The following is a 20,030-nucleotide window of genomic DNA, read 5'->3' as shown; positions in this document are numbered from 1 at the left end:
AAAAGCTGCATAAGACAAAGGGACTGTCAGAGGTGGCCAGAATATCAAATTAATGACTCTGAGACTAATCCTGATCCCACTAAAATGAGTGTGATCTAATGGACAGGTAGTTTGGATGGGTGGGAAGCTCACTTTCAGATTCACTTTTGCACCATGACTGTGCACAGGATAGATGCTACTGTTTTACTTCAAAGAGCTGTATCTTGAATATGTTGGACTGAGAAGCCTGAAACCTCCTTGCTGATCCAGCTGTGAAAGCTGTGGCCTTTGGATCAGGAAAATCCTGCTTTACATTTTCTAGCACTGTCTTTGTTCATCACCAGTGGGAAACTGAGTCCTTTGTCTCACGGGGTTTGCATCGGGTTGAGACAGGGCCACCTCGGTTGTGTCACCCTTGATGTAAGCAGCTTCCAAGTTGAGCCCCTTAGTTCCTTACTGCCGGTGGGTGACTGTACCAGAGCCACCCAGGTTAGGTGTGAAAAAACTTGTCATAGAGGGCCTGTCCTCCGAGCTGGTTTCTGCTTCTTGAGAGAGAGAATTGTAGAGTGAAGTGTGGTGTGTGTTTTTCTTTTTTTTTTCCTTTTTAAAAATTTTACCTGCTTGTTATCCAGACAGTGTTAACACTGTGGTTTTCTGCACTGACAGTCTCAGTGGGGGGATCAGATCCTTCCTGCCCCAGTGGGAACTTGCAGAGGAGTTGTGAGGTTGAGGAGTTAGAGACGTGTGCTTCAGGGTACGGAGAGCCAGCGGGGTAGGAGTCTCAGGGGTACTAAGCTGGTTTTTTACTCTCCTGGAAGGCTTTACTTTCAGGGTTCTAAATCTTCAAAACACAGACTTTCCTCTGTTCAGAGGGGAAAGAAAGCCATGTTGCTTTAATCTGGGATTCAAGCCGATCCCATGTGGGATTCCCCTGGAAAGCAGCGGGACATTTATGGTATTGCTGGGTTGGAAGCATTTTCAGCTTTGTTTTAAAGGGACGCTGTCATGATCAGTGAACCTAAAATTAGATTGCTTTCCCCTTTCTATCCCAAATGTGTCTGATTAATTTTTCATTTGCATTATAAGTGCTTCCATGGTTTTTTTAAAATTTCTTTTAATTTAAGAAAAAAAATTAATGTAAAGAACCCAGTATTCACAAATAGCTCTACAATTAAAGAAAACAAGAGAAACTGCGAGTAAGCCATGACTAACAGCTTCACAATATGAAACCATTGGTGAGTGCCTTGCAACAACACACAAATGTGGAAGAAAAACCCTATGGAAACAACATTGCATGCATGTCTACTCCCCTAGTAAAAACCAGAGCTGAGCATCTGAATATTGGAAGAGAACACCATTGTACAGTGTTTAGAGGAGCATGCAGTGTGTGGGGAAAAACCTGCTGCAGTTCAAGGTACCAAAGATTAATGTGTAGGTCGTGTGTAGAAACACAGAGAGAGAAAACAATTATTTTGTGCTTTATGAGAGGCTGGATTTCCTTTTGCTGGAAGTCTTCTCTTCCCTGTGCTGGCACTCATTGTGATATTTTACATATACAGGCTGACAGAATCTCCATTATATGGGGATTTTGCATCCATTTTACATCTCCCCGTTTACTGCTGGAGCAGGAGGAGTAAATGATGCCATCCATTTTTGGAGGCTCAATCCAACACCTTAGCCAAGAGCCTCTTCTCAAGATGGTTTTCCAAAGATATTTGGGAGAGGGAAGCACTTGTGCCATTCCACTGTTGTGGATGCTTGTTTGCTGTCTGTCTTTTATGGAATAAAGAAACTTGGACGTGCTGGGTCCTCAAGTAAACTTCATTTCACACAGGACTAGTATGCTGCTATTAATGCAGCCATGAATATCCTTGTTCAAAACCAAGTTATTCTTAATGAGCAATTAATAGATATATATGGTTGGTGATGTGAGTTATTAAACAGAAACCATTGATTGACTTTAGAGTCAAGGGGATATTTGCTTAGCTCCAAATTTTTGTTTAGAAGTCTTTACGCATATAAACCATGCCCTGGAAGTAGCCCTAAGCACCCTGCTTTATTTACTGCATGGGTCTGTCTCGAGTATAATCACTATAAACCTTTGTATCCCACTGAAAACATGCCCATTCTGTACTGGAAGCAGAGTTAAGTAGCTCTAAGATAATTATACAGATCAGAAAAAATCTTAAATTACACCATGATAAGTTAAAATGAAATTAACATCTCTAAGAACTAACCAACATATCTTCCTGCCTGTAGAGTCCACAGTCATAGTATGGGATGTTCTGTAGTCAGTGGGAGAAGTAGGATGAGGGAATGTGGCAAAATCCTCAGCGTCATGGGGGTTGATGTGGGGACAGTGCCAATCTTCCTATTTGAGAGCTTACTGAGTAAGCTAAGTTTCCTGTAGCTGGAAATTCACTATTGACATCCCAGAGTAACTTGTAGCATTGGATTACACGAGCTGCAAAAAGGCTGGACCTATCCTGCAGGCAGGCAATATTCTACCCATGTCCTTCATGACCTTTGCCCTGTCATGGTGCTGTGACATGCAGAAGGGATGGTATCCTGATAAGAGCTTTTGGCATCACATATTCCTTTCTCAAAGGAAGAGATGTAGTTTCACTGACTTTTGGACTTAAGCACCACTGGGCATGCTCTGGAGGTGGAAGAGAAATCAGTGTACTGTGTGTCAGGAATTCAGTCTGGAGGGTCTGACCACTGTACTGACCACAGTGGAGACCTGGCCTGAAGACCTGGTCTGAACAAACCAGTTCTATTCAGCACCATGTGAGTCAGCCCTTTGCAGAATGATAAATTTTACAAATGCTTTCTGGTAAGGTTATACTCTATAAATATGCTCATTTCAGAGGAAAATACGATGATGCTGGTAATGAAATTGCATTATCTCAGCCTCCTGCAAAAGTTTATTTTCTTAACTTATTAATATGTTCTCAGCATTCTCCCTCTTTCAGTTCTCTAGAAGCTTTTTTTTTTTTTTTAATGTTTCCCTCAGGTGTCTTAAAGTCTTGTTTGCAGAACAAACCTCCCAGAGGGGCTGTGACCTGGTCAGAGCACTGACATTTTATTTTAAACCCACCAGCAGCAAAAAAACATGGAATATTTTTAAAGGGAAATTTCCTTTTTGGGTTTTTGTATCCCTGAAAGAATTTCCGATGTAGGCAGACAGTAATTCCCAGAAACATACTTCCTGATAAGGAAACAGCTCCAATAAATGCAGCTATAAATAGCTCCCTTCTTATTTTTTAAAAACGCAGAGAGATTTCTTTGTTGGAAGGAAAGGACAGTGTATGGTAAGAATTTTTAGATTTGGCACCCATTGGATGTCCAGATCCACAAATTAAGATTTTAATCTGTATCTGTACATTTAATTATTTAAAAATTAAATGTCTTTATTTCTTCTCATTCTTCTTACAACACTGTAAAAAACCACCTTCTTATATGGCAAACATAAATTGCATTTTGCTTTCCTCATGAGGGAAAGGTATTACCTGCTAGAAGCAGAATTCATGATGTTTTTGCTATGTGCCTGTATTTTAGTGCTTCTCTTTCTATATATAGTTTGTTAAGGTGCCATGTCATCTTAGAATAAGTAGCATGATCTGCAACTGCATTTCTTCATGTTTATTGTGGTTGTGCTGAGGCAAATTCATAGTTAGACATAAATCCCCTTTTTTCCAAAAGTAATTTGCTGGGACAATTTTGTGCAGTTAGTTTATAAATCTGAATTTTGTGCCTTATCTCCCCCCTTTTTATGGTTCTGTTCCATATATTGTTAACTTTATGCCTCTCACTTTGGACTCTTGCCAGAATTTTCCTTTGTCCGTCCCGTTTTTCTTTGTTGCCTTAAAAACCCTAAATACATAGTACCTTCAAAAAACAAAAAGCAATCATTCACCTACACAAAAAATTCTAGAGATTACTAACTTTAGTGCAAGGGTTAGTACAGTAATATTTTTGCAGGTTAGATTTAAGGCAAGCTGTATCTGTCTTTCAGATTGCAGTTGAAAATATGTATGTGTCCACTATCTTGATTGTTTTATAGAGGATGAGTCTGCTTCGTGAATCACCTTGATCAGCACTTAGACCTTAGTTAGACCTTGGGTTCTGTTCTACAGTGGGACCTGTGGGTCTGCTTTGCAGGAGGGGGTCTTAGACCTGTGGAGCTCCAACTTTCCATGAGCCCTCTCCTTAGTTCTGGGGGAAGAGGGTGAGGTGGCCACACTGGACTCCCTCTGTTCAAGGTGGCCAAAGCCCCTTGATACACACGAGTCCAACTTCCTCAGTGCTGGGAGTCAGTGGAGAATTGAGGCTCAGCACAGCAGAGAGGAGTTCGAATAATCTCTGTTTCCTTCTTCCTCCTCTGTTTCCCTCCTCCTCCTCCCCCCTGCTTCTCCTTGCAGCGATTTCACAGGATCTCATGACTTGTGGCCAAATCCTACCCGCAAGGGCACTCAGCTACCATGGGCCCCTCCTCTTGGCCCGATGATTGTGCTCCCAGCTGGACCAGAGCCCAACAGATTGCACAAGGGGTGCAGCTGGTGGAAGATCCCTCTTTACCCTTATCTTTTGTTGCCCACTGAAAGGCCGTGGCAGGGCTCAGCCCCTCTTGCTGTGTTGGTTGTGGAGCCCCTGAGCGCATCACTTGTATTCCATTTTCCTACCTGGGCACCCGAAGGGATTTTACCTTCTGCTTCCTGTGCCCCTCTCTTGGCTGCCCTGGGAGGGTTGATCTGTGTGTGCAGGCCTGGCCACACCTCCTCAACAGGCCCGTGGAACATGCACAATTAATACGGTATTAATTAATTATGGGGAGAAGTCGCTGCTGGCACAAGAACCAAGGCTCGCAGCTTATAAAGTGAATGCTTTGATGCTGAGCTTTAAAGAACGTTTCCATCAACTCAAGCCAGCAGAGCAATTCTCTGATACTCAAACCCTCCCTCCGTACAGGCTCCAGAGCTCAGGGTTCTGCCACCCTGGCCACTAACAACAAAAAAATTGGAGTGGCAAAGAAGGGTTCAGAAAGCACAACTAGGGGTTGACCCCTGGAAGTAAAACTGCGCGAGTCCTACATGGAAATGTTGAGGCTCACCCAGGAATGGTTTGTCAAGCCAGTTTCATAGATGCTTGCAGTGTGAAAAGAGTGTGACCTTGCAGACCCACTGAAAGGAATAGGAACTGTCTCACAGCAGCTGCCATGGTTTTGTCCATAATGTGTATGTGCGTGTGAGTATATGTGTATGTTTGTTCTGTGCTTCTACTTATTTGGCCAGTGTTTGGGGGGAAGAGAGATGAAGGAACGACTGTGCCTCTTTGGTTTTCTGCAATACTGAGAATTTCTCCCTCTCTGCTTCCTCCTTCTTGATAAGTGCAGAAGGAAGTAGCCCTTGTCCCTCCCAGTCCACAAACCAGTTACTCATTTCAGTTCTGCCACTCGACTGGCCCCCGTGTATTTCCTGGTGGGGGATATCTCCCTTTATGTATATAAGTTCCTCCTTCCTATTCTCTCTTTTGTTCTAATTTCTTCAGTTTTGAACCTTCTTGCTGGTTTTCGCTTCCTCCCTGTGCCTCAGTGAAGGCATTTTGTCAGAAAAACCCCTCTGTACAGATACTTCTTTGTTCCCCTCCCCCCCCTCTTTTTTTTTTTTTTTTCTGTGTGTCATACTTCTTTGTATCTTGCTTCCTTGGAAACTTCCTTAGTAGTCTTATTTCCTTCTGGGCTTTCAGCTGCATTACTCTGGATAGTCATTACTGTGTTGCTGGGTGTGTAATTGTTGAAGGCACCTTGGTTTTTTTTATTAGAGGTATTTTTTTTTCTCACTGCTCTTTAAATACTAATAGGCGGTGGTGACAAATGTTAAATTAAAACAAATGAAAAATTAAATACACGAGGCTTGTTTCATCACTGCTCTGCAGCTTGCTTGGTGGCTTTCATTTGCTGAAAGTGAGCACAGCCAAATCAGAGGAGTCATTTTCTACTTCCACTTTGTATTGCTCCCAGGGATGCAATGTATGGTGTGGGGTAGTGGTGCAGAAGGAGTTAAAAGTCTGGTGCAGGAGTTGAAGCCTTGGATCTCAGTAATATAGGAACAAGGAATGGCACTCTGTCTGTAAGAGCTGGAACATTCACAGTCCTCACAGTTTTTACACCCTCTCTCAGTTTTAAAGTCATGCAGAGTAAAAAGCAAACGGAGGGACTGGGAGTGACAGCAGAGGTAGCAGTGATGGTGAGATAAACTGCTGGTGATGGGCAGACCTGAAGCAGCTGGGTTGTTAGAGGAGTCAGTATTTGCTGTTGGCCTCCTGCCACACCATTATCTGTGTGTGCAATGGCAGTGGCTGAATCTCAGAAAGTTTGGTGGCTGATTTCATTGGAACACCCAGAAGTAAATCCAGATGTCTTTGGGATTGGTTGGATATGCAGTGTAGTGGCAAGCTCTTCCTAATTGCAATTTTCTTGTGAGAGTTCTGTCTGGGAGAATCCAGCGAGTCCAGAATGACCCTGAGAGCACAGCTTCTCACCCAAGGCCTTTCTGGAGCTCTATAACATAGTGAAAACGTGGGCACAAAAAACCCACTTGAACTCAGAGAAGAATTAACAATTAAAATTTATTTCAAAACCGGTAAGTTTCTCATTATTTTTTTTTAATTTGGTACATGTGTCTCTCTACATGTACGTATTTAGATCCTGCAGAAAGAAAGCTTGCTGAAGTACTGAGGTTTTATGCACAAAGACTGTTACTCTTCCTAATTAACACTTACAGCATGGTACAACCATTTCTTTTAGGCCAAGTGGTAATTTGCTGCCTATGATCTGAAAAAATGGATGCAGAAGATGGTGGAAGGCACCTTCCTTGCTACATTTGCTGCCTAGTAGGCTCAGAGTGCTCTCCTACCCATATCTGTACTGCACCAAGCAGGCACCAGAGGATTAGCCTGTGTTTGAGACGTGGGGCCCAGGTTTCAACTGGTCTTTCAGTCTGTTTTTACTGGGTCAAGTGCACAGAGTCAGCAGTATTATGTATGTTTTGAAATCTCTGAGTTGACTTTTAATTGTAGATGGGGCTCAATCAGCTGCATTTAATGCTTTTTTACTGAGTGTAATCCATGGGCCACTTCCTGGAGACTACTAATGTACAGGCTAATCCACAAATAGTCCTGGCACCACTTTGGAAACTGAAATAATCAGTGGTGTAAGCTATTGTGAATAAAGGTAGCTCACACTGATAAATTTATCCTGAAATGACTGGGCACCCACTCTGGAGTTTTTTCACAGAACAGTTTTATAAGTCAGTACAGCATCAACAGTGTAAAGACTATAAAAATACAGTTAGTGGTACAAAACCTGTCTCTTAACCAGCTATAAATTATACATAAACTCTGTTTGAATTGAGCCTCAGGACAACCATACTTTAATAGTTCCTGACAACTGCAAATGCAGAGACATTATCTTTACCTGTGTGAATAAAATGCCCAGCATGTCTTTACCACTTGATGTTCTGGTCATCTGCTCAGTGTCTCAGAATTGAAATTAAAGTAAATTTTTCTTATTTTAATAATATATTCTCAGTTCTACTTGAGAGACAGCAATTGATCCCATATGGGTCCCCAGCACAGGGAAATCTCATCCAGAAGTGTGTTGTGGTTGTTCAGCAGAAAATTATTGATGTGAGTAGTTCATGACTTTTTCATGTGGTTTTACGGTAAAACTTGTAGAGTTAAGTACAGATATTTGACAAAAGTCAGTCACCAGTGTAAAATTTATTTAGTCTGCATTGACTTCATGATTTTGCCCCAAAGTGTGTTAGGAAAGATGTTCTAGAACAGTCTTGTGGAAGCTTGTGAACTTTTGGAGGGGTTTCTTAACACCTTGAGTTTGTTCAAACTCATTCCCACTCCGTGGTCTCATTCACACTCTGTGGTCATTTTTAATGTGATTGGGGACCTACCTAGAACAGATTACTTCCCTAGTTTTCCTGTTCTCCAGATACTAGAGGGGTGGATAGGACTCAGTAGTTTGAGGAAAAGATAGATTTGTAAGTGAATGGGTTGGCAGAGAGAATGTTAATCATACCTGCTATGGAAAAGGTGAACAGGGAATGATTATTCCCAGTTCCTCACAGAACAGCAGATCCAGAGATCCAAGATAAATCATTGGGCAACGTGTCTAAAAGAAACAAGAATGAGGATGCATCACTACATGAAGGAAATCATTGCAGGAAGATGTTTTGAGGGCTGAAGGTGTAAACAGATCTCTAAAAGGAACTTGTGGAGAGAGGGATAGGCCATTTTATCTGTATGGAAACAGTGGTCTGGATGCAACCACAACCTTGATGTCCTTAAAACACAGGCTACCAGAAACTGAGATAAGCAATATATATTATAGAAGAGATTACTTAATATTTCCTTATTCCTTATACATTTGCTTATGTAGCCACTACTGGAGACATTTGTCTTGCTGGGTTGGCCATCTTTTCTAGTACGGCAGTTTTTGTATTTTACCCCATCTCAAAACCATCTCCAGTGATTTGACAGCAGTGTGGATGCCATCCAAGCAGATACATTCAGTATGCATATGCTGTGCCAGAGGGCTCTTTTAGGTGGTAACTAACTCATCAGCTAGAGGCCATAGATAAAAGTTAAGTGGGGGGGTTTTGCCTTTAAGCAGTTCTGACAAAAGTCTCTTTACACAACAGCTGATTGAATCACTGAATGTAATTTCAAGGGCAGCAATGGTGAAAAAAAAAAGTCATGTAAATTAGCTGGCAAGAGAACAGGGCATAGCTATCTGGTGAAGGAGGGATTGGGAGCGGAGGGCAGGCAGCCACCTGCTGGAGCTTTGGCTTTAAGGACCAGATCTCCCCCATCAGGTGTTTGGAAAACAGATTTTGAAGTTGAGAAGGAGGAGGAAACCTGGTGAGTCACTCTCCTGAGCACATAGGCCTCCAGAGGGTTGTGATCACTCCATATCCCTAGCCCACAGTTCTCCCATGTGCCCTCAAAGGATTGCTTTCATTTTCCTGTTGTTGTCCAGTCCAAGATCTGGTTCAGCCCATACCCCTTCTGTGGTGCTGTCTCATCCATGCAATGTATAGTTTTGCTTCCTCTCTTGCCCTAAACAACAGTTTGGGTTTCTGGGTGTAGGCATTAAAGAAAGTCATTCAGTATTGCTTGTGATTTGAAGTGGTAAATTAAAATCTTACTGGAAGTCTGGCAGAGCTTCTGCTCTGTGTCCCCTTTGCTAAGGTGCTTCTTAAAATACCGTATGTTGTTATTCACTCTGGTCTGGATGTTCTTGGCTCTTTCCCACTTAGTGATTCACAAGATGTCTGGGAGATTCGTTTTTGTAAATGTGATTTCCCCACTTACCTCTGTGTAGTCTCCCCTCCTTTCTCCTTTGCTTGTGAGTTTTCACTGTAAAACCACATTAAATACAACCCATAGTATATGTACAGGATAGAGTATATATTGGAAGAGGCCTAAGCTACAGTGCAGTTTTTGCCCCTAATTTCCAAGCAGGGGATTAGAATGGTTTGGGAAGATTTTCCACAGCTCCCTTTCCTCTTCCTCTGCTCTTTCTTATCTCTCCGTGTGCGTGCTGTGCGTCTCTTCTGAACGAAGAGCTTTTTGCTAGGGAAAACCCAGCAACTCCTCTCCTCCGAATGCTGGTGGCTGTCTTTGGGGAGGGGGCAGCAGAAGTGGTGGGGGTCTCTGCAGGGCTGTGGGAGGGCAGAGCTGCAGCGAGCAGGCAGAGTGTCTGCGGGGCTTGCATGCCTGAGGCTCTTCAAACAGCTCTGCTCAAAGGCGTGAGCTGGGCTCGCTTCTGAGGGAAATTTCCTTTTTGGGGAAGTTGCTGCAAAGGAATTTCCTGTGTGGGCAGACAGAGCTTCCTGACTTGAAGGCTTCTTGGAAGGGAAACGGTTTCATAATGAAATGATAAATTAAAGACATACCAGCCTGGTTCGCTTCAAAACAGCTATTGAGAGAGCTCAGGCAGTGCTCCATTATACTCCCGCGCAGAATGAAAATAAATTGCATCCTGACAGGATTCTCCGTAGTGGAACATATCCTTCCCCCCAGCCTTCCTCCCTGTATGTCTCGCTTTCCTACCCTCCCTCCCCCTTTTCCTCTCCCCTGCTCTTTGCTGCCCTCTCATCTGTCTTTTGCAGCCCCCTCAAACCAACAGGCGAAGGAGCCTGATGTTGGCGATGGTTTGCTAAATGTACTCCTTCCTCCATGGAGCAGGTGAGCTGAGGTTTAAGTCCTGGTGAGCTGGTTGTCACAGCTGGGTACCAAGGCATAGAAATGGCACCTGGCTGCCATGAAAACTGAGTGCCCTGGCTGCTGATGTGCTTGTGAGAAGGAGAGGTTAGGGGTGTCGACAGAGTTTCAAGTCAGTGCCTACAATAAGGAATGTCTTGGTGTGGTTATGAAAATAGCTGGGAGGAAGGGTTGCAGATACCTATTTCCTGTTAAATAAGAGGAAAAAGGACCTTTGCTCCATCCCAGCCAGGACACAATGGAGGGAGGGCATCCCCAGAGATCTCAGGCTCTAACAAACGAGTTTTCAATAGGCACAAACCAGCCCATGGTATTTCCTTGCTCTGCACCATCCCAATAGGTAGTAACGTAAAGGGGAGTGCTTGCTGGGTCTCTGTGCCCTCAGGGATGCCTGTCTTTGCTAGCTCAGGTGAGCTGAGTGAATAGCTTTGATTAGATTGCTTGGATTCCCAAAGACATTGTACATACAGATGGAGTATATGATTTCAGATGGCACGGGGGCAGGGGGAACAAATAGGCAAGTTTGATGTCACCTTTCCCTGCCTCAACTATATTGTCTGTAAACTTGATGAGATTCTGTTCACAGTACCCAGTTTCACAAAGTGATCTGACGTGCACTGCTACAAGCACAGCATCAGCATTTTCTTTTCTCCCTTGAGGAGGCTTTTATTCCCTGCTTCCCATTCAGTTGGCAATTAAAGGTGCTTTAATTCTTTGCAAGAGTCCCTGAATTAGTGTACATCATGTGCCTTGGTCTGCCAAGAAGACCTTATCCCTCTTCATTGCTTAAGGAGTTCATTAGGAATTTTGAAACGCTTCAATCACCAGCAGAACATTTCATGATTTTCTAGTGAGTGTCTCAGCTTTAGGACATTTTTGTTTAAAATGCATTTGCTGGACTCTCATGACAATGAAAGAATTTGAGTTATTATTTGTATGTTTTAAAGCAAGTTTTTGGCCTGCATAAAGAAAAGCTATAAAAGGTTATTCACAGGGCTCAGAAGTCAGATACAAAAGACCCTGAAGAAAAATACCTATTTATGCAATCATATGTATATGATATGATGAAACACTGGAACGGGTTGTCCAGAGAGGTGGTGGAGGCCCCATCCCTGGAGGCATTCGAGGTTGGGCTTGATGGGGCTCTGAGCAACCTGATCTAGTTAAAGATGTCCTTAGTGCAGGGGGATTGGACCAGATGACCTTTAAAGGTCCCTTCCAACCCAATGCATTCTATGATTCTATTCTGTATGTTTTTTATAGCTTTAGCAATTTTTGTCTTCTCTTTGTTAAAGAACTGTTGCCTCATTTTAAATTTCTTGGGATTGGATAGGTTGTCCTGATTTAAGACACAGATTTCCAGTATTAATTTGGGAAGTTATCTCATAAATAGCAATGTATAATCAATCATTGTATTGTACAGATATGCAAGTGTGGAATCTAAAACACAGAACTTTGCTCATTGTGATTGCCTTTCCAGCAATCCCTGGAATTTCCACAGCCCATATCCACAGTACATGGTTCATAGCAGAAAAACATCTTCACCATGGCTCACATTTTGAGGAGCTCTCTTTCCTACACTGATGAAAGTTTTGTGGAAATACTCAAATGGCAACACTTAATATAGTTGTAAGTAGTACTGGTTTAAAGATGACAGTTTCTATAGTCAAGGTGTAGACCAGCAGAGAATGGAAATACCTACTTTATTTTAAATCTATTTTGTAAGACACCTAGTAATTTTTAACTTGTATTATGGCTTGTAGAGGTAGATCTGGTGTTGAGGATGGTCTCTCAGAAACAGCTTCCATGCCAGATACAGTGCTTGTTCAGCTTGAAAGGACTCAGAGCCTAAATTGTTATCATTTGCCTAATGTTGATGACATAACTTGGATGGAGCCTTGTGTGGGATGTTTGACAGGCTTGCTGCTCAGCCTGTTTCATTTTGAGCTGTGAGGCACCCAAGAAGTGTGCTAGGCAATCTGACTACAAAGAGTGGATAAATAATGGGCTCAGGACTTCTATGCTGTCACCACCTTTTGATAGCATTAAATTAATGATTAAAATCAACATACCACATACTGTTTGCATAGATTGTTCCTCTTTCTCCCCTTGCTAATGTATTTTGTTCAGCTGATGTCTACTTAAATAAACTTTATTGCATGTTCTTTATTTCCTTCTTCATTCTCTGGTTAGGGTGATGCACACCTTTCTCTTTTTGTACTTGACACAACCTCAGTTAGGTCTGGGATGTGCCATCTCTCCTTCCAAAACTGTGAACTCCCAGTTTCTCATCCTTATCCCCCAAAAACATGGAACTCACTTCTGTCACCTTTTTTTTTCCTTTAGTGAAAACTAAACAGCATTACTTATGATCAACTCAGAACTAAAATTCAGGTAACATCCTGCAGCAATGACAGCTGTAGCCACACCAGGAGGAAACACGAGTGGGAACACAATTGTTGAGCTGCAGGTAGGACAGAACAGTTCTACCAAGGGTGTTCTTGTAACAAAGGTTTGCATTGTTATCAGGTGCCACTCCAAGCTCACTGTTCAGTTTAATGATAGTGAGTTCCAGTAAAATGTGGGTAGGAGGGCACTTTATTTGTGCTGGTTTTTTTATTGCTTTAAACGCACACATTGTTTGTTCTTGGCATGATATCAAAAAAGTGCTGGAAGGAAATGAGGTAGAAAAAGGACATGAAAATCACAACTGCATGGCTCATCTCTAAGGGTATTATTCCTGCTTCCACGTGGAAAGCCCAGAGATTCCTAGGAGACGTTCTTGCTGGGTTGGCAGAAGGTGGAAATCTTATATTTCACTTTTGGCAATAGGGGGTCAATAGGGATTTCTCTAACCAGCTGAAAACCAGCAGTGGCGAGGTTTAAATAAATTGTAGGCAATTACTTCTATCATAGGAATAGCTTTTCCAGTGCAAGGTCTTTGAGGACAAAGGAAAGGAAAGACTGGAGAGGTGAAGTCTCCCAAGGGTCTTTTCCAACCTGAAAGATTCTATGATTCTTGCTACATCTTGCTACACTTACTCTTGCAAGTTCTAGGGCCTTATCTTGAACTCTGTCCCTTTGTATAGTGTGTATTTCTGCTTGAAATGAGAGAGCTGGAGATGGCAGGAGGTATAGCACATCCTCACACCAGAACAGTTAATTTTATTATATGCTTGCCTGCTTTGGTGGAATTTCTGTGACTTCTGTTGTAAGATGATTAATTCTTGCCCATAGGAGCCTGGCATTCATCCTCCATTTTCCTTTGATTGAACTAAGTTTCTCTTCTGTATTACACTGTCTCAGACCACTCTAAACCTCTGTTTGGAGGTGCTTGTACCAAGTGTTTGCAGGCATTTCTCTCACTACACTGTCTGCTTCTCCTGCATTGCTTCATGAAGTATGTGCAATGTTTTCAAAAGCTCAGCTGATTTGTTGTCAGAGAAGTTGGGGAAGCAGTATGGGAGCCAAAGATCATTTCAGTGTAGCCATTCTTCAGGTTCTTCTACTACTCTGACTTGCAGGCTCTCGGGAGAGTAACTGGTATTTTATCAAGCTGGATCTCACCCTGATCATCTGAAAAGCTTCCTTTTTCACCTTAGTGTGATTTACAATCACAGATCTGTGGCAGAAAGAAACATTAACAGGAAAGAAATATTAACACACTGACTGTGTTTGACTTCCTCTAAATATCTATATATTTGTGTTGAGGGTGTTACTCAATTAAGAATAAAACAAAGCTTTCCAGTCAACCCTGGGAGAGCCTCAATTTGAGAGAGGTTCATCTCTTGGGGATCAGGAGGGAGGGAGAACTACGTGTGCAGCAGTGCTAGCTGGGATGTTGCCCAAGCTGTCACTATGACAGCATTTCAACATGGCATCAGAGGCATTTCTACACCAGCTGCATTTTCTTCCCATGAGAAAGTGGATTGGCATGGAGAACCCTGAGGTTGAAAGTGAGAATTATGGACATGAATTTCCTCTCTTGCACAATCCCTATTTAGGGGTTTTCGATTCCTGTGCCTGTTGGTATATGAAAATGCTTTTAACTCCTTAGTGTCTGAAGGATGTAGTGATTTCCTCCAGGAAATCTGGTTCTCAGTATTTAAACAAATGTTACTTGAAGGAAAAGGGTGAAAAAAGATGCAGCTCCTCATGTACCTGAGTGAATAACATACCAGATCAGTACTTTTTTTTTTTTTGGTAGTAAAGACCTGGATTAACATTCAGCACCAGGCACAGCTAAGATAGGCAAAGTCAGACTCTTCATAGTCTGTAGCAATTTGCCAGTATTTTTCAGTGCTGCTCTTTTATTTTTTTAATTTTTTTTTCCAGAGAAGGTGGCAACCAGTATATAGCCAAGCAAGGCATGTTGGCAGTAGGTTTACTTTTTCAATTATCTTTCAAAGCCTTCCTGGAAATAGTTCAAAAGACTCCCTGAAATCCACAGACTAAAATTTGAAATTTAATTATTTGTCGTTTTCACAGAGTATCTTCTCAGTTTGGCGGCCTCAGGACTTTAGCAGGGCAGCAGAGGTTGTGGCAGACTCACACTGAAGAGCAGTCTCAAAACACAGACTGAGAGCTGGAATACTTGAAGCTGTAAACCCCTGAATCTCCTCTGTCCCTTCCATGTGCCAAAAATTCAACTTTGCCTCACTTAGACTAATGTGACCATAGCAGTCTGGTTTAAATGTTTTTGGGGATGGGCACTTAGCCTTTCTGAAGCTAACACTAATTGATAATACCTGAGAAAAACTGTAAGAGAGACAAAGTGGTATTTTTTTCTTAGGGAAATTTCCTCTCTGAGGAAATTAGTCATATAAAGTAATTATTATTATTTTTAAATCCAGTATGAGTTGAGGGAGTGCCCTGATTACACATTTCCTGGAAAAGGCCATTGATGACGTACCATTGACTAATGAAAACTCGTCAGTTTTCTGTTAACTATTTGAAAAGGCAGGGTTATTTTAAAAGTACAGGTCTTCGACATTTCCTTGTTCTTTCTTTTTTAACCCACCGTCAGTGAACCTTTTTTTCATCATTAACAACTACAGGTTCATGTCCTGGATTGGGAAATACTAAACTGTTCTGATATAACAAAATAAATAAAATCAAAGCCTACTTGCTGTCGTGTTGCCAGTAATGTGGCTGTGCAGCTTCATGCCAGAATCTAAATTGCAGGAAGGAAGAAGAGAAGCACAAAGGAGGCACAACAAGCATGACAGCCTATCAGACAGTTTTCCTATGAAAATTAGGATGATGCTTTAGCTACTGGTGAGTGGCAGCCCTCAAGGGTTTTGTGGTCCCTGCCTGGGGATTAAGGATGGATGTATGTGCCTGTATGAAAAATTCTGTGGAGGGAAGAGAAAAGCAGTAGAACTGAACTTCTGTATTCCATCACTACTAATTCACATCCTTCTAGCATGTGTTTAACCAGTGTCCAGGAAGTCTGGGAGTGGATGAGCCAGAACTTCTAAATACCATTTTAGCTGTTATGTCTAAGACTCTAGGAATTGTGTTGCTTGTGCTCAGAAGAGCATGACTTGTGACTGCAATTTGTTCAACGCAAAATGACCTCCAAACCTTACTGGAAGTCAACTTAAAACCAAAACAAAAACAACAAAAAAAATTCCCCCCTCTTCTTCTACCATAAGAGATTTTTGAGTTTTAAAATCGTCATCATGCAACATTTTGGTTTGAGTTTAACCCCAACAATATCAACATGACAGAATTATGCAAACAAGGAAATTTCCACGGGCTGAGTTGCACAATATCAAGGAACAATCTGAGTTATTAAATAAACAGAAGCCCTGGTGCCTAAGCATTGAAGGGCAATGCACTCTCTGTAGTTGTTGAAGCAAAGAGAATAAATATACCTTTCTTCTTCCCTGTTCATTGAGTGAACACACAAGTGGGTATGAAGAACCAAACACCTGGCAAAGTGTTTGTGTGCAGTGCCAAACCACAAGGGTTGTTTGGAGGGTTAGTGGATGGGATTTATTGTACAGTCAAAGAAGTAGCAGTAAGAGGGAGATCCAAGTAATGCTGCTATAGGTGTTAAAGCTATATGATGAGAGTCTGAAGTGTTCTCTAGTACATTACAGGTTTTCCTTTGTACTTCCATAGGATTCTGTATGGTCTATGACAACAGCTAGCTCTAGGATATAGTAAGGGTTTCCAACTTCTCCACAGAGATTTCTGTGCAAAAGATGCAACATAGGCATCAAGCTGGCAATGATCTGCATTTCAGCTTTCAGCAACATGCCAGACTTAAATAATTTTATATTCTCACCTAGAAACTCTAAGCCTTCCCAATAGGCTATATCCTGGCTATGGTGCTGTAAATTAACTACTAGGCTGTGTTGTTTTACTGGTTTTTCCATTGTATAAATTCTCATCAGGTCCTATCATGTGTGTTATGCCTATAAGGGCAGAATACCTTTTTTGTCTCCCAATACTATAGCTTTTGTTATTACAAGGGTGTTTGGCTATGGCAGGGATGAGTCTTACAGAAATTAAGATAATTAAGTGATTAAGTTCTTTAAAAACTCGGTACCAATCTCTGCATGAATGAAAACCAAAGCCAGTACTGGTCATGAACAGGTAAACCTGGGGTATGTAAGGTGTATACCTGTGAGAGGAGTGAGATTGTAGAACAGCCATCCAGCAGGATTAATGGCTCAGGCAGTCTAAGCAGCTGAAGGAGCTGGTACTATTTTAAACAGGATTATTATAGAGAGGATTTGATTTGGGGATACTTTCTGAAGAGTGATCCATTTAGAGGTCTCTTCTAAACCAGTATTTTGTGGCCTTAAAGCTTTGTGTGCTCCTTGCACAAATGTGGAATTCTCAGTGAAGTTTTCCAAGTCAAGATTTATGAGGGTGCCCAAGATGTTTGCAAAACCTAAGATTTACTGACTTTCTTGTGGTTATCACATGCTTTAAAAAAACCTTGTCCCATGCAGGCTATAGGTGTGTATATTTGTGGAAGGGATTAGAATTGAGACCAAGAAGATGAGAGAGAGAGAGATGAGACGAACAAAAGGATTACATCTGTAGTTAGGGAATCACAGAATAGGTGTTTTCTGTGAAAGGGAGAGAGTAGGCAAGATATACCTGCAGTCTGCTCTGGGGGGGAAAAAAAAAACCAACAAAACAGGATCCAGGGGTAAGGTAACTGCATTGGGACAGAAGAGAAGTATATTTGGCAATATGTGGCTTGCAAATGTGTGCAAAACACATTATTCCAGCAGGAGAAGTTGATTTTCTGAAGGCTTAGTCAATGAATATGAATGAATCAATATACATTTATATTTTATTGGGTAATAATAAACTGGTGAGACTTATCAGCAGAATGACAAATGTTGTTTCTTTATCTGACTGTCAAACAGAGAGTTTATGTGTCATTCTTCACTTATGTGAGTTTGCCCAAGGCTTGCATTATTGGTAAAAACTGTCCCATTTGCTGTATTTAATGATCTACAGCTTATCAAGCCTTCTGCAATACTTTACTGGCTGTGACACTTTATTGCATGATGCTACTTACGTCTGCTACCTAAGAAAAGGTCCTTTGCAAGGATGAGCACATTAATTCTTAGAAAATATTTTTAAATCCGCTGATGGAAGGTGCTTCTTTCCACTATCTGCAGAGTATTAGCAATAATTCTGTTTGAAGAGGATGGAAGAATAGGGAATATGGGTCGAAAAGCATTGACAAATAGAAGTTTATCTAACAAGCCTGCCTTTGGTGTGAAAGAGCTACAGCCACTTGAGGAAGGGTAGCTGAATGCAGGGGGATGGATGACTTAGCACTGGGCAACGCTGAGAGAGTCTGGAACCCTGTGATATTTTATCTGATCACATCTGTGTTTCCCAAGTCTGCCCTAGATGGATGGCACATCTGTAGCATACAACAATAACGTGGGGAGAGCACGTGAGAGCAAACAAAATGTGATCCAGGGAGATCTTTCCTCATAAACAGTTATCAGGACTTTGAATGTGGCTACATTCCTATTGACAGCTTAATTCTTCTCCATCCCCAAAATGGTCACCAGATCCTGCATACGCTGACAGATCCGATAGCTACGTTTTGGAAAATGTTCTGGCATGATTACTGTAAGCAAGATTACTGTAGCTGGTTTGGTTTTTACTTCTAGTGGTGAATGCACATGCTGAGAACTTCAGAACGAGGAGCTCTGACACTATTTCCTGTGTGGGATTTTGTCACAAATTTCTCTTCAAACAAAGATTTTGTTGGGTTTTTTTTTTACACAGGGTTTCTGTAGTAGGGAAGGCAGTGTAATCTCTATTCGTTTTGAGAGGCACTGATTTGACTGTGTTTGTTGGAAAGGTGGTTTCAGTCTTACTGATGTGACATTTCAGAAGTACTACAATTGAACAGATCTGCAGCAATGCAGAACTTGTGTAAAAGGAAAAGGAGAATGAAGCTTGGGTACTTGAGACCAGAACCAATATTTATTTATTTATTTACTTATTTATTTCTGTATTTATTTATTTATTTTAAAGGCCTTGACATTTAATTAGTTCCCTTTTGTTGCCTCACATTACTGGTTGCTTACTGACCCGGGTGATTTCCATCAGTTATACGCTTCCAACTATTTACTTTCAGGTAAATATGAATACTAAGCATACAAGTATAAAGAGGTGGCTGTTAAAAGGAAGTTACCAAGTCCTTGGCAGTGCCACAGAGATGACTTCAACTTTAGAACATGGACTGAATGAGGAAAGACATAAAGTTGGTAGGCAAGAGCTTTCTGGTTGTTTTATGTGGGACTTTGCAGAATCAACCCACTAAGGCACAGAAATTTCCAGCTGCAGTAGACATAAGCTGGACATAAGCTTTTTATAATCCAGATATCTTCAAGAGCTTTTGAAAACAAAGAAACAGTGTTGCCAGGGTTAGTTTGGAGCCAATATTTCCAGTCTGCTCTTTCCCATGAGGCTCCGTGGTGTTCTTAAAGTTACAGGAAATTAGGAAGTTCAGCCTGAGTCTGCTACTTCTCTGCCCTTGGTAGTCCTGGACCAGGTCCTTCCACATCATTCTCCATGGTTGTTGTAAGAGAAACAAAGTACTGAAACTGAAATCTCCTTTGCAGGTGTAATTAAGGTGGATGAGGGAATCTCAGGCTGCACTGGAGGAATTATTCCAGTGAGATGACCTGTGTCTTTTGACTCTCAGCCCCTCATGAAGCCATAGGCAGAGACTCTAAACAACTTCAGCTGGATAAAATCTGGTTCCAAGACCTGAAGCTGTTTCTGCAACAGCTTTTGCTGGCTTGCCACTTTCTCCCCCCTCTGCTCTCCTACCCCTGAACACACCGGAATTCAAATGTTTTGAAGATGAGGTTCCCTGTGCCTTAGTCCTCCTATCTTTTGGGGTTTGGGTTTTTATATAAACTTTGTTATTCTGTCCTTCTTATTGGTATAGGCTTTGTTCACACAGCACTGTACCAACATCCAGTTCTCCAAAACCCACAAGGTGACCTAGAAGATTGGATATAAAAAACATGTAACATACATCACAGACCCAGTAAACATTGTTTTTTATTCTAGTCATGAATCAGTCCTTGGGGGGAGATGTGGAGAGGGGCTGGCAGTGAGAGAACAAATTGTCAGAGGAGAACAGTAATAGATTTGGAACTCTTAATATTCATGCTAGCAGTGATTGTAAAATAAACAATTGTTGGTGATTCAGTGGCTTCTGTTATATGAACTGATGGTCTCTG

The 20,030-nt window shown here is 41.7% G+C and overlaps 1 protein-coding gene across 3 annotated transcripts in view; it reads left to right on the top strand.

Moving 5' to 3' along the window:
• ETV6 (ETS variant transcription factor 6) overlaps positions 1–20,030 on the top strand; it is a 134,334-nt gene that overhangs the window by 52,781 nt on the left and 61,523 nt on the right. The window contains exon 2 of one of the 3 annotated variants that reach the window (XM_030467988.1): positions 7,571–7,668. The exons of the other annotated variants lie outside the window; for them this stretch is intronic. The gene's annotated coding sequence lies outside the window, so the exon portion shown is untranslated. The remainder of the gene's footprint in view (positions 1–7,570; positions 7,669–20,030) is intronic. 3 annotated transcript variants of the gene reach the window in all.

The sequence above is a fragment of the Calypte anna genome, chromosome 1 (assembly GCF_003957555.1).
Source record: "Calypte anna isolate BGI_N300 chromosome 1, bCalAnn1_v1.p, whole genome shotgun sequence".
Taxonomy (NCBI): domain Eukaryota; kingdom Metazoa; phylum Chordata; class Aves; order Apodiformes; family Trochilidae; genus Calypte; species Calypte anna.
Note: the sequence above shows the minus strand (reverse complement) of the source record. Positions and strands in the feature narration are given on the sequence as shown.